This window comes from Mustela lutreola, chromosome 12 (genome assembly GCF_030435805.1).
Source record: "Mustela lutreola isolate mMusLut2 chromosome 12, mMusLut2.pri, whole genome shotgun sequence".
Classification (NCBI taxonomy): Eukaryota; Metazoa; Chordata; class Mammalia; order Carnivora; family Mustelidae; genus Mustela; species Mustela lutreola.
This window is the reverse complement of record NC_081301.1, coordinates 49,060,150-49,072,816: the sequence shown is the minus strand read 5'-3', so window position 1 is coordinate 49,072,816 and position 12,667 is coordinate 49,060,150. Positions and strand designations below refer to the sequence as shown.

General features: G+C 39.7%; 1 long non-coding RNA gene across 2 annotated transcripts in view; it reads left to right on the top strand.

The window, feature by feature from the left end:
- Positions 1-12,667, top strand: part of LOC131813152 (uncharacterized) — a 54,696-nt gene that overhangs the window by 28,397 nt on the left and 13,632 nt on the right. Inside the window, exon 4 of one of the 2 annotated variants that reach the window (XR_009346637.1) lies at positions 9,375-10,463. The exons of the other annotated variant lie outside the window; for it this stretch is intronic. This is a non-coding gene — a long non-coding RNA (uncharacterized LOC131813152). Of the gene's footprint in view, positions 1-9,374; positions 10,464-12,667 lie in introns of those variants that run through there. 2 annotated transcript variants of the gene reach the window in all.

Genomic DNA, 12,667 nt, shown 5'->3' with positions numbered 1-12,667 from the left:
AATCATCCAATTGAAACTTCATCCCCCAACTACTTTAGGATCTCTTGGGTGGAATGAAACATATGGACTTTCTGGGAGAGAGTAAGGGAGCCAGTAAGGCCCGGTAAGGCCCTGTAAGGTTCACCGGAGCAGTTCTGCAATGTGGTGAATCATCGAGACCCAATGACTTCAGACTCCTACCCTTCCCTAACTGGACATTACAGGGACTCTGAGGACCTTGGCATTGACCCATGAGCCAAAGAGCCAAGTAAAGGACATTGAATGGCTGGCATATGCCTGATTATATGAATTCCGGTCACCAGCTCTATCAAGCACATTTATGTATTCTAGTCTGGCTGCCCAGAGAGAAGAATGTTCAAGTTCTCCTTGCCCTACCTCAAGTAGAGTAAAAATCAAGCCCATTGTTGCTTTTTTTTTTTTTTTAATTTTTATTTAAATTAAATTTAGTCAGTCTATAATGTATTATTAGTTTCAGGGGTAGAATTTAGTGATTCATCAGTTGCATATAACACCCAGTGCTCATCACATCAAATACCCTCCATAAAGCACATCACCCAGTTACCCAGCCCTCCACTACTCCCCTCCAGCAACCTTTAGTTTGTTTCCTGTAGTTAAGAGTCTCTCAAGTCCATTGTTTTCTATGCCTCTTTTAAAACTCATCCACTCCTCTTACTGTTTCTTCCATCTGAAATATCTCCTCTCCATTAATTCATAAAGTAGAAGCACTTATGAGCTATTTTGAAACTTGGAAAAAAAAAAAAGCATGCCTTTTTAAATCCTGTCCCCAAATAAATTTGAAATCAAATCAGCCTGAACAATAGTAGGCTGCAAATGTCATTGGATTCTCCATTACATTTGATTCACAGACCTTTTATTTCTCCAACTGAATTTTAAAAATGGTTTTTAATTTGACAGACATAATATCATCTTAAAATATACCCAGTTGTTCATAATACAAAGAAAAGAAAGTTGTTTACAAAACTTGTAAACAAACACATGTTTACAAAAACTTCCAGTAGTGAGAAAAAAATTTCAAACCATCATTATGTCAAATATTTATCATCCTTCTGAAATGAAATTATTGATTTCCAAATAAAGAAGCCATTTAGGGCCAAGATATGCCATTCAAATGGTAATTGTTTTCTTCTTGGTAAAGTTAGGATAAAAGAATCTATGTGTTGTCCTTGTATAATTAACAGATTATCATCAAATTGGGATTACAGATTGTTTTTGTGACTTTATTTTGAATCAGACATGACTGAGTTTTTCACGGAGGTAAAATTTACATAGGATGAAATGCACTTATTTTAAGTTTGTCATTTAATGAGTTTTGATAAGTGTATTTTCCTGGTAACCTCCACCCCAACTGAGATACAGAACATTCTATCATCCCAGAAAATACCCTTGTATTCCTTTCACCTCTTCCTAGACAAATACTACTCTGATTTTTTACCGATTATAGAACTTGATACAAAAATACTCATCCAGGAAGTACATTTTGTAACTGGGTTCTTTTGCTCAATGTTTTCGAGAATTATCCTTGTTGCTGGGGTCTCAGTAGTTAATTCATTTTTGTTGATGAATATATTCCATTGTAAGAATACACATCAGTTCCCTTGTTGATGGACAGATGAATGGTTTACAGTGCTTGGTTCTTGTGAATAAAGCAACAAACATTCCTGTACAAGTCTTTTCATGGACATATGTTTTAATTTTGGAGGAGCCATATTCTTTTTCATCCCTTGACTTAAATGTATATAAACACTAAAGTTCTGCTTAAGACCCATTTAAGTTCTGTCTAAGACCATTCATTAAACACATGTTTAGCAAAGTGCCCACTCCAAGACAGGCAGTATGCTAAGTGCTGAGGATACAACAGTGAACAGAACAGACAAAATCTCTATTCTTGCAGTGGTCAATTCCTAGTAGGGACATTAAATATAAGGAAGAAAAATAAGTAAAAAAAATGTACATTACAGTATATGTCGATAAGTGTTATGGAGTAAAATAAGGCAAAGAAGGGGTATGGGCTGTTGGGTAGCCAGGAAAGCCATCACTGAGCAGGGGCGGCATTTGAGCAAAGACCTGGACAAGGGGTAGGGCAGTTGTCTGGATATCTTGGGGAAGCATTTCAGGTAAAAAAAAAGAGCAAGGCAAAGTTCTTGAGGTGTCACTGGTTTGTTCAATGTGCATAATATTTTTTTAGGTTGAGAGAGACAGGGAGAGAGTGAACACAAGCAGAGGGAACAGCAGGCAGAAGGAGAAGCAGACTTCCTGCTGATCAGGGAGTCAGATGCCCCACTCAATCCTAGGACCCAGGGATCATGACCTGAGCTGAAGGCAGAGGCTTAGCCCACTGAGCCACCCAGGCAGCTTATGAAAAGGGTTTATATGGTGGATGATAGGTCAGCCATCGTCCCATTGCCTCTCAGCTTGAATTCACCTTTTTTGCCTGCTCTGTGAAATTAGATTTGGGTCTTATAATTTTATTTTTTTTCCCCAGCTCACACTAAAGCTTTGTCAATAAAGGACACGGAGCAGGTTTGGAATATTAGTGACAGGGAAGTTTGGGGAAGAGATATGTAGTTCCTCTCCCCAGTCTTCATCAAAGAGGGAAAAAATATGAATTATGTAGCGAGGTTTTTACAAAGCTAATATATTCAAGCTAGAAGACTGTCCTCTATGTTGAAGTTATGCCCTTCAGACTATCCTTGTGTTAATATGCTCCATCTTTTTTGAAATTACAGTCGTAACAGATGTAGGGTTTTCTGGAATCTTTCTTTGATAAAATATGAAAAATCAGGAACTCTGTATCTATACCCCCAGACATGAAGGATTATAGACTTCCATAAAACCCCAAAGTCTGGAAAAAATAGTGCACATAGCTGTTAGTGCAATGTCTTTTGGAGGATTGTGCTTTAATAAGTGTTTATTCATCTGGGACTTCACTAATCACTGAGCCCTTGCCCTTGAGGAGTTCATGGCATCCTAAATTCTTGTTCAGAAATTTCCACTTATATTAAATGTTGGAACAGAAATGCAGACCTGGCTTGGGTTCCGTTCATAATGATTTCAAGATCATTTTGTTGGGGGAGAAATGGCTTTTCTCATTATTTGACATTACACAATTGTTACATTGGATTTGGGGGGAAAGGGGTCCATGCTACACAGGTGCAAGTAAACAGAGAAGTGAGAAAACAGAGAATGTTTCAGAAGATAAGAAACAATAGAACTTTCTGCCTCTTTTACAAAAACCACGGTCCCATCTGTTCCTTTAATACAGCCCATTGCTTCTATATCCCTGAGAGAAGTTTCTTGTAGAATTGAATGTTAGGAAAAAGTTTCTGTGCCCCAAAGTACAAACTGCTTTCTTGTATCAGATAATGTGAATCACATAACTTACACTGTTTCTCTTTTAGCCTTGGCTGCCAAGAAGTTCAGTGTGCTGAATGTAACTCTGGGTCAGGTTAAGCTATCTTTCTCAGTGATTGCTGATACAAATCTCCTCCTCCTCTCTCTGACTCTTACTCTCTTTTCGGATTTTTTAAAAAAGATTTTATTTATTTATTTGACAGAGAGAGAGATCACAAGTAGGCAGAGAGGCAGGCTGAAGGGGCTGGGGGTGGGGTACCAGGCTCCCTGCTGAGCAGAGAGCCAGATGTAGGGCTTAATCCCAGAACCCTGAGTTCATGACCTGAGCTGAAGGCAGAGGCTTAACCCACTGAACCCCCAGGCACCCCTCTTTTCAGATTTTTAAAAAACTGTCCTTACATATATGTGTTTTTGAGGTCTCGATTACTTGCAGTGAGGTAAAAAATAAATGCATCACCAACGAATAGAATGACCCATAATGGCAGAAAAATTCAGAGTTTACACAGCAGGCAAGCACAACCCGTATTTAGCTAGTCCCCTGTCAACCTTTGCACATCATCCTAATCCTCATTCATTTATTCTGAGTAATGCCTCTTTTCACTTCATACCAGAAACAAGCAGCCTAATTTGCTTAGAACAAAGAGATGGTGAATTCATGGGGCCCGCGCTAATTATTTGGTCATTTTATATTTGGAGGAAGCTCCCAACCCGGGTTGCCTGCAAAGCTTGAATCCAGCTTTGAATCGGATTTCCAAAGACTTCTGTTTTTCCATGGGAAGCTGCAGTTCAAATTTGTCAACCCTCAGCAATTCCCTGCTTGTATGGGGTCAGATTGTGTTATAATCCCTGGCATTGTTATTTAAATTATTCAGAACAAAGGGATTTTTCTGCATTTAGATATAAGTTAACTTGATAACACTGAATTTTTGTGTGTGTCCAGAGGAGGAGGTTTAGATTGTAGATTTGCTTAAAATGTTGGGCTAAAATTCAGGGGAAAAAGTGAGCAGGTTACAATTTTGGCACTTTTCATATCCTATACTAAATGATTTGTGCAAGTTATTTAGCTCCTCTGTGTTTCTGTTTCTTTGTTTATAAACTGGGCAAAATGGGAGTTACTGGGTGGAGAATAAATGATGTAATGTAGATAAAATACTGTATATAAATTATGTATATATATGTACTGTGTATGAAGTATTGGGTGTAAATGATATCCAGTATTGTATGTAAAGTACTTACAATGGTCCCAGGGAGAGTTATTTATTATTAATATTTGAGAACTATAGAGATATAGTTATAGATAATAAGAATGACAAACAAACTTTCTAAAGATGTTACATGCAATTTCCCTTAAAGGGCAGTATGTGAGACCAAAAAAAGTAAAAATCTTCTAACCACGGAACATTCTTCTTTGCATTGTGATGTACTTTGAGTTTGGGCAGTCCATAGACTCAGATCCACTCATTCCTGTGTTCCTTACTTGAACGGAGCACTTCTCCATCAGCAGATGTTCAATAAAAGTTGACCTGAAATAATCTGTGTTCTGCCTAGCAGCCATTCAAAGGCCTTATTTATTTGAGTGCCAAGGATGCCCTAGGCACTGGGGATACAAAGATAAATAAAACATGGGTTCTGCATGCAGGGGAAGCACAATCTAGTGGGAAGGGCAGATGTGGAAAGAGATAGCTGCTTCCCTAGCCAATTAGCACGTGGGGAAACTTGTAGGGTCCTTAAGGGCACGGAGTGGGAGCTGAAACCCCAGGGGCAGGGTGGGTGTTAGAGGAGGTTTTCTGGGTAGTGCAGTCTTGCATCTGCTCTGTTTGGGGATTAGGTACTAAAGTCAGCAAGTAAGGCAGGCAAAACCAAACTAGTATTAGGGCCAGAGTACCATTGCAAAAAAAATCTCTTAATTGCCCATTAAGTATGTATGGAATAAATTCTGTACAGATCCACAGCTGTATAAGTGTGTGATGTCTCTGGTAATATCGTAAGTAATAGCAAGTGTATAAGCAACATTTTGCAGTATTTTAGTTTAAATAAGTGTTCTCTTGCTGAGGTTATTACATTACATTCAGATAACTTAAATGTACATCTGACGAGATTCTGCTCACATTGGCTAATGAACATTGCACTGTCATTACCTTTATAACACTAGCTTGCAAATGTTTCATTGGAGAGGTAAAGCAACACTGGAAAGAAAAAGGTTTATGTCTATTTTTTTTTTTGAAGAGATTTATTTATTTTAATGTGAGAGAGCGTGTGTGCATGAGGACAGGGGGAAGGGCAGAGGGAGAAGGAGAGGGAGATAGAGAATTCTGAAGCAGACTCCCTGCCCAATGTGGGGCTCCATTCCAAGACCCTGAGATCATGACCTGAGCCAAAATCAAGAGTTGGCCGCTGAACCAACGGAGCCACCCAGGCACCACGATTTATGTCTGTTCTTAAAATGGAATGCATTGTAAAGTAGTTGTGAATATGAGTGACAATAAAATTTACTCACCAATGTATAGCCTATAAGCATAAAAATGTGTCTATTTTTGGGCCATAGACTTTCTGTCAAGCAACCACGCAAACATCTTTATCCCTCTACGTCTGGAATGTTATGACTCTAAGAAGACATAAACATAGCAGGCACCCATCTAAACTGTGAAGACCAAAACACTGATGTGATATTTCATCAACAATCAAGGATATTTAAGATGAATGTTTCTATAATGGATTTAGACACACAAAATTCCTAAAGGGTTATTGCAAGGGAAAAGAAGAGCTGATACATGTGAACAAAAAAGCAGTTGGCTCAACTTCCCAGCAGGTTATTTTCTCAGAGAAGAGGCCCAAAGTCTAAATCTTAATAAAACCTGCTCGTCTCATAGGATCAATGTTACAATATACGGTTATGTTTCTGAATAAGGGTCTGGTGCTCAAGTCCTTATAAGAATACTCCACCGAGATTATATAAATAAATGCCTGTACATTATGAAAACTTTTAAATAATTAAAAACTGATTAGGTAGGCATCAGAGTAATGGTTTAAAATTATATTTAATATGATGCAATAGTATATTACTCAATGATCTCATCTTCTATTTCTTCATAATTTAGTTTATATTGAAACAAATGACAAATCCAAAGAATTCTTGTACTGAGAACATTTTTAAACATAAAGAAAAATTGAGGAGGTAGATCATCTGAATTGTTCTAGATTCATCCATCGCCTAGGTTCAACAGTTTTTAAATGTATAAAAAGCATTACATACCAGCAACTATTACCTCCTTGTAAGTATGCATACATTTTATTACACCTTTATTCAGGTATAATTTATATATAAAATTCACCTGTGTTAAGAGTGTAAGTCAATAATTTTTAGCCATTTATAAGTTGTGCAGCCATGACCAAAATCCAGTTTTATTTCTATTTTTTTCAAAAAAGACTTTATTTGACAGAGAGAGCATGCATAAACCAGTGGGGCGGCAGGCAGAGGCAGAGGGAGAAGCAGTCTCCCCGCTGAGTAGGGAGCCCTACATGGGGCTTGATCCCAGGACCCTGGTATCATGACCTGAGCCAAAAGCAGACACCTAACCAACTGAGCCACCCAGGTGCCCCCAAAATCCAATTTTAAACATATCCATCATTTTCCCCAAAATCCCTTGAGCCATTTTCAGTATGTTCAAGCTTCTTTGCATTTCCATATAAATTTTAAGGTCAGCTTGTCAGTTTCTAAAAAAAAAATCATCATCATCATCATCACCATTATCATCATGTTGAGATTTTGTTGAATCTGGAAATCAATTTGGGAAGATTGTCATCTTAATAAGTGTTTCCTCATTGCTGTTGTAACAAATGACCTCAAGCTTCAGGTATTAAAACAACACAAACTTATCCTCTTATGGTTCTGGAGGCAAGAAGTCCAACATCAGTCTTACTGGGTTAATGTCAAGGTGGTGGCAGTTGTGGTTCTCTGGGCAGCAGGACCAACTGTAGAATGTGGTGGCTGGGCCGGATGATCACAAAGGACACTGGAGAAGCTCAGTATGTGGCAACAGGAAGGCAAACCCAAGCCCTGGGGCACATAGGAATGGGGACTGTCTTGGCTGCAAGGACACCTGGTCTCTCAGCCCACCCACTGCTGTCCGGGGAGAAGACCCCCTGATGAGTAATACAGAGGACTGGAATGAGTCAGGACGTTATAGTATTAAGCATAATCCTTAAAAACAAAGCTGTCTGATGGGCGCCTGGGTGGCTTAGTCAGTTAGGCATATGCTTTCGGCTCAAGTCAGGATCCCAGAGTCTCTGGATTGAGTCTTACATTGGGCTCCCTGCTCAGTGGGGAGTCTGCTTCTCCCTCTGCCCTTCACCCTGTTTGTGCTCTCTCTCACTTGCTCTCTCTCAAATAAATAAATAAAATCTTAATAAACAAACAAACAAAAAACAAAGTGTTTGAAATCAGAAAGCTTCAGGAGATAGTATGCTCCTAGCGGCAAGGCTTGGATGGTAGAATCAAATGGCTGTGCTTTTATTGAAGAATATGTATTGATGAAATAACACACATGTAACTCTCAACACCAAGTAAACTATCTCGACCTTATTTTTTATTATATTCCCACGTGTACCAGGAGCCTCCTCTAATACCTGGCGGTTATGCAGGGTGAACCGGCATTTCCCACAGAAAAGTCAACTGTTCATTGAATTTCATTTTCCTTTCTTTGAACTTGACCACAATTTCACATTTTAGTTTTTAAAAGCTTCTAAGTGTTAATTTAGTCGACAAACTAAAGAGACCACAGAAAGCTGACTTTTCCCCTAATCCTCCTGAGTTCTTAGACTTTCTGTTTTAGTCTCTGTGATAGAGAGAGAGATTTACTCTATTTTTTTAAGTGGAAAATCAGTACGTTTTTTCTCAGTTGAAATGATTTGTCTTGGGACGCCTGGGTGGCTCAGTTGGTTAGACGACTGCCTTCGGCTCAGGTCATGATCCTGGAGTCCCGGGATCGAGTCCCGTATCGGGCTCCATGGGGAGTCTGCTTCTCTCTCTGACCTTCTCCTTGTTCATGCTCTCTCTCACTGTCTCTCTCTCAAGTAAATAAATAAAATCTTAAAAAAAAAAAAAAAAAAGAAATGATTTGTCTTCTATGATGTGGAACTTGGGGCTTTATGTACCCCTTGGTCTTGGCAGTCAAGTTAACCCAAATTACATTCAGAAGAGAATCTTTACCTGGTAGGAGGAGGAAAGGAAAGGTACAAATTCTTAGAGGCAACTCAGTTCTATTATGAGGATTTTAATTCTTCCCTTGTAATGCTGAGGGGTAAAGGATATGGTGTAGCACTCAAGCTGCAAGATAGTCTGACTAGACTTGGTGCACTTGCCCAGAAACCCCAAATCACTGCCTCCAATGTCCATCAACATCCTAGTTCACAGACAATATTTATTGCCTGCTTTGAGGGTAACTAGCACAACTGTTTCTCTAGATCAGAAATTCTAGAACTTTTTGGAGTCATGAACCACTTTGAACATTTACCAAAAACCATAGACTCCAACTCCAGACAAATATGCTATAAACTTGTGCGTACATTGTTTTTCAGTTAATGTAATTTATTGCTCTAGAAATTGATTTCCTTCACCTAGAATAGAAAAATGTTTCCCAGAAAGATTATATCTCTCATTCTCATTTTTCATATAAATATAATTGAATCCTTGCTTTAAAAAAAAGTCAAAAAAATGCAAACAAAATTAAAAGTAGGATTTAATTCTAATGGTTTATTTCAGGATCACGGAGGTTGTCCTTGGTCTGTATGAGAACTTGGAAATGGTGTAATGTTCTTGAATATGTATGAGTTTGACCCAGATGTTTTCTAACAGTTTACATGAAGAGCCGAAAATTTTAGAAATGTAGATGGTATCAGTAGCTCCCTTTGCTACACAAGGACAGATTTATTTCTGGGTGCTTGAATTCCCTCAAGGTTCTTCCAGTTGAATTCATATTGTATCACCTTCTTTGTCCTTACAGCTTTGTCTGTGTCTGTGATGCCTGAAGGTTAGCGCCGAAGACCCAAAGGTGGGGGTTCCCGTGGGACCAACCAAAAGGGCACCCTCTGGAATTCATGCAGAATGGAAATTGAGCATGAGTCAGCAGGAGGTGAAAGCAGAGTTTATTGAAGATACATGCATATGGGAGAGAGAGATACTGATGGAGTGTCTGGGTGACTTGGAAAGGAAAAGAGCAGGAGTCTTATCTTTGTTCGGGGTCTGGCTGTTCTTATTGAGGATGGTGGTCTGGTATATGTGTCCTCTCAGGCGTCCAGGAACCAGTTGGAAAAAAAAAAAAACAAGGGCCCAGGTGTTATTTCTTGGAGTCAGGGGTCTTGACACAGAGATGTCGAGCTCCAATGGTCTGGAATGTGCATAGGATAGCTTCCTCTGGGTCCCTGTCACCTGGCCCTTTCTTAAATGTTATTTAGTTCTAGAGAATCATTAACTCCTTGTCCCTTACAAGAAGGATGTAGGCTATTTCCAGGACAAGGCATGTGGAAAGTGGGGTGGGAGTTCATATTCTATTAAGAATAGAAGCCAGAAGAAAAGCGAAGGGGGAAAAATGCAGCTTTTTTTCTCATGGGTCCCTTCTGTTTCCCTGTCTCATTTGCATTATTGATGCTATCTATCTCATCAAGGAAAGGTTGTCTTCTGAATCTGCATTTCAAAATGTTAAGCAAATAATGTGAGCAGAAGTATTTTTCTGCCATGTTCGATTGTGTCTTCAGATTTCTGCCCACACCAAGCTCTCCAAGGCTTTATCCGCTCTCCTCTGTTTACAGAAGCACTTCCTCTAGCTTTAAAAGTTAGCTCAGCTTTCTATGTCCAATTTTATCTTCCACAATAAAAAAGAAAAAAAACAAAAACAAAAACTTTGCCAAAATGGTTTTTGTTTTGTTTTGTTTTGTTTTTTACCAGCATCTGTAATGTTGACTAAAGTTTTGAATGAAAAGATTTTACTCTTGCCTATGGCCTTGGGTATTGCCAAGAAAATCACCTCATGAATGAATACCTTCCTGTCAGTTTATACTGAGGAGGCTTTCCTTTTCTGTCTCCGGAGCCCAGATTTCCCCCTGATGTTTCAATCGACCCTTCAAAGTCCCTCAAGCTAGTCAGTGATCTTCTGTTTAGTAGAAAACATTTCTGTGTTGCTCTCCTTTCTTAACACAATCATTTGAAAATGAGGTGAAAAAAGGCTGTGGCTCTGATGGAATGGAGGCCTGGCTTTAAGTAGCTGATGACAAAACTTCTGTCAAGTCCGTTGGCAGCATCTCCGAGCGAAATGCATGCTGATGAGGACAGCGATGAGTCATGATGACATACGGAGCCTCTTTGTTCATCAAAGCCGCAAACCAGATGTGTTACCAAGTCCTGCAAGGACTCCATCTGTGCCCAGAATAGCAAGATTATCCTCATGGGGAAGTTTTCTTGGCAAGGAAACTTGTCACCATTTCGGAGACAGGGAGGGCCTTTGAAGTTTCAAAACAGGGCTCAGGAAAGAGGAATTCTTCTTTGAAGTGGAGCAGCTAACCGGCAGCAGCATGGAATGCGGTGAGAAAGCAGGGGTCTCATCCACTGGCATGTTGAAAGAAAAAGGACAGTAGCTGCCAAGTCTTCTAGGATGGGTTTAGAAACAGGACAGTTGGGGGTGGATTATATCATTTGAATAAGATGCCGCCTCAGATTTCTTCCTCTGTGTTAAGGGACTTCCTAGCTTGACTGTTTCTAAGGCACAAGGATTCACCAAGGCTTCTCCAGTTGAGTCTGGTAAATGATAATCAGCTTTATTCAGTGCCTCAAAACAAGCTTTTATGTTTGCCAAAATTTCAAGATTTAGTTGAATCCCAACTTTTATCTTAACAAAAACAACAACAAAAGAAAACAAAACAACAATCCTCACTGTCTGGCTAGGGGAGAGGTCTCCCTCCGGCATTGTTAGCTTCAGCAAATTTATTTACGAAAGCCAACTCAAAGGACACATTAGTGTTACTATACTTCCTTTTCTCGAATATCTTCCAGTTTAGGCCAGAGCCCTCATACATGTAGAAAGATGTTTGTTGCCATAATTGCCAGAGAATGTTCACTCACATTTATTTAGAATGAATCAATATCTCAGCTTATAGATTGAAATTAAGGTGTATTTTTTTAAGATTTATTTATTTGAGGGTGCCTGGGTGGCTCAGTGGGTTAAGCCACTGCCTTCAGCTCAGGTCATGATCTCGGGGTCCTGGGATCGAGTCCCGCATCGGGCTTTCTGCTCTGCAGGGAGCCTGCTTCCCTCTCTCTCTATCTCTGTCTGCCTCTCCATCTACTTGTGATCTCTCTCTGTCAAATTTAAATAAATAAAATCTTTTTAAAAAAAGATTTATTTATTTGAGAAGGAGAGAGAAAGCGTGCATGAACTGGAGGAGGGGCACGGGGAGAGGGAGAGAATCTCAAGCAGACTTCCTGCTGAGCAGGGCTCTAACCCAGGGGGTGTGATCTCACCACCCTGAAGTCAGGACCTCAGCCAAAACCAAGAGTCAGATGCTTAACCAACTGAGCCACCCAGGTGCCCCTACACAGTTCTCTCTCTCTCTCTGCCATAGCCACAAGGAAAGTTTATTGTTATCTTGAAACACAAAGTGAATCATGTTTCTCTCCATGGTGGTTTCAAGATTTAGAACCATATTTGTGGTCCACCAAAAATATTGAGTCAATATTTCTGAAATCTTGATGGCACTAAGTCAGTTTGAGCTGCTATTTTTAAGTTGCCAGCTGTTTTCTGATTCATTTTTGAGAAGGACTCTTTTCTATGTTAAGAAAAATATTTTCATTTCTCTTTTGCAAAGGTAAAGCCAAAATCTTATTTCAGAGAACTTTGGACAGTATAAGAACTAAATATCTCTGAATGTGAAATTGAAATTGACCTCCTTTAGGGTATCCTTATCTGTGCAGATTTTTAGGCTGTTGTCTGGAAAAGGGGCCTGACACTGAGCGGAGGGGGAACATGATTTTCTTCCTAATTATTATCAGGCCCCAGTGAAAGTTGGGGTCTTGCACGTTCAATAGGGAAGTCAGAGTCAAAAATTCCTTTGTGGGAAATAAACCTTAAAAAGGGGGGGGTCGGTGTTGCGAGGCACCTGGCTGGCACAGTTGCTTAGGCATCCAACTCTTGGTTTCGACTCAGGTCATGATCTCAGGGTGGTGAGACTGAGCCCCCCATGGTGCTCCACGCTCAGAGCAGAGTCTGCTTGGGATTCTCTCTCCTTCTGCCACCTCTACTCACGC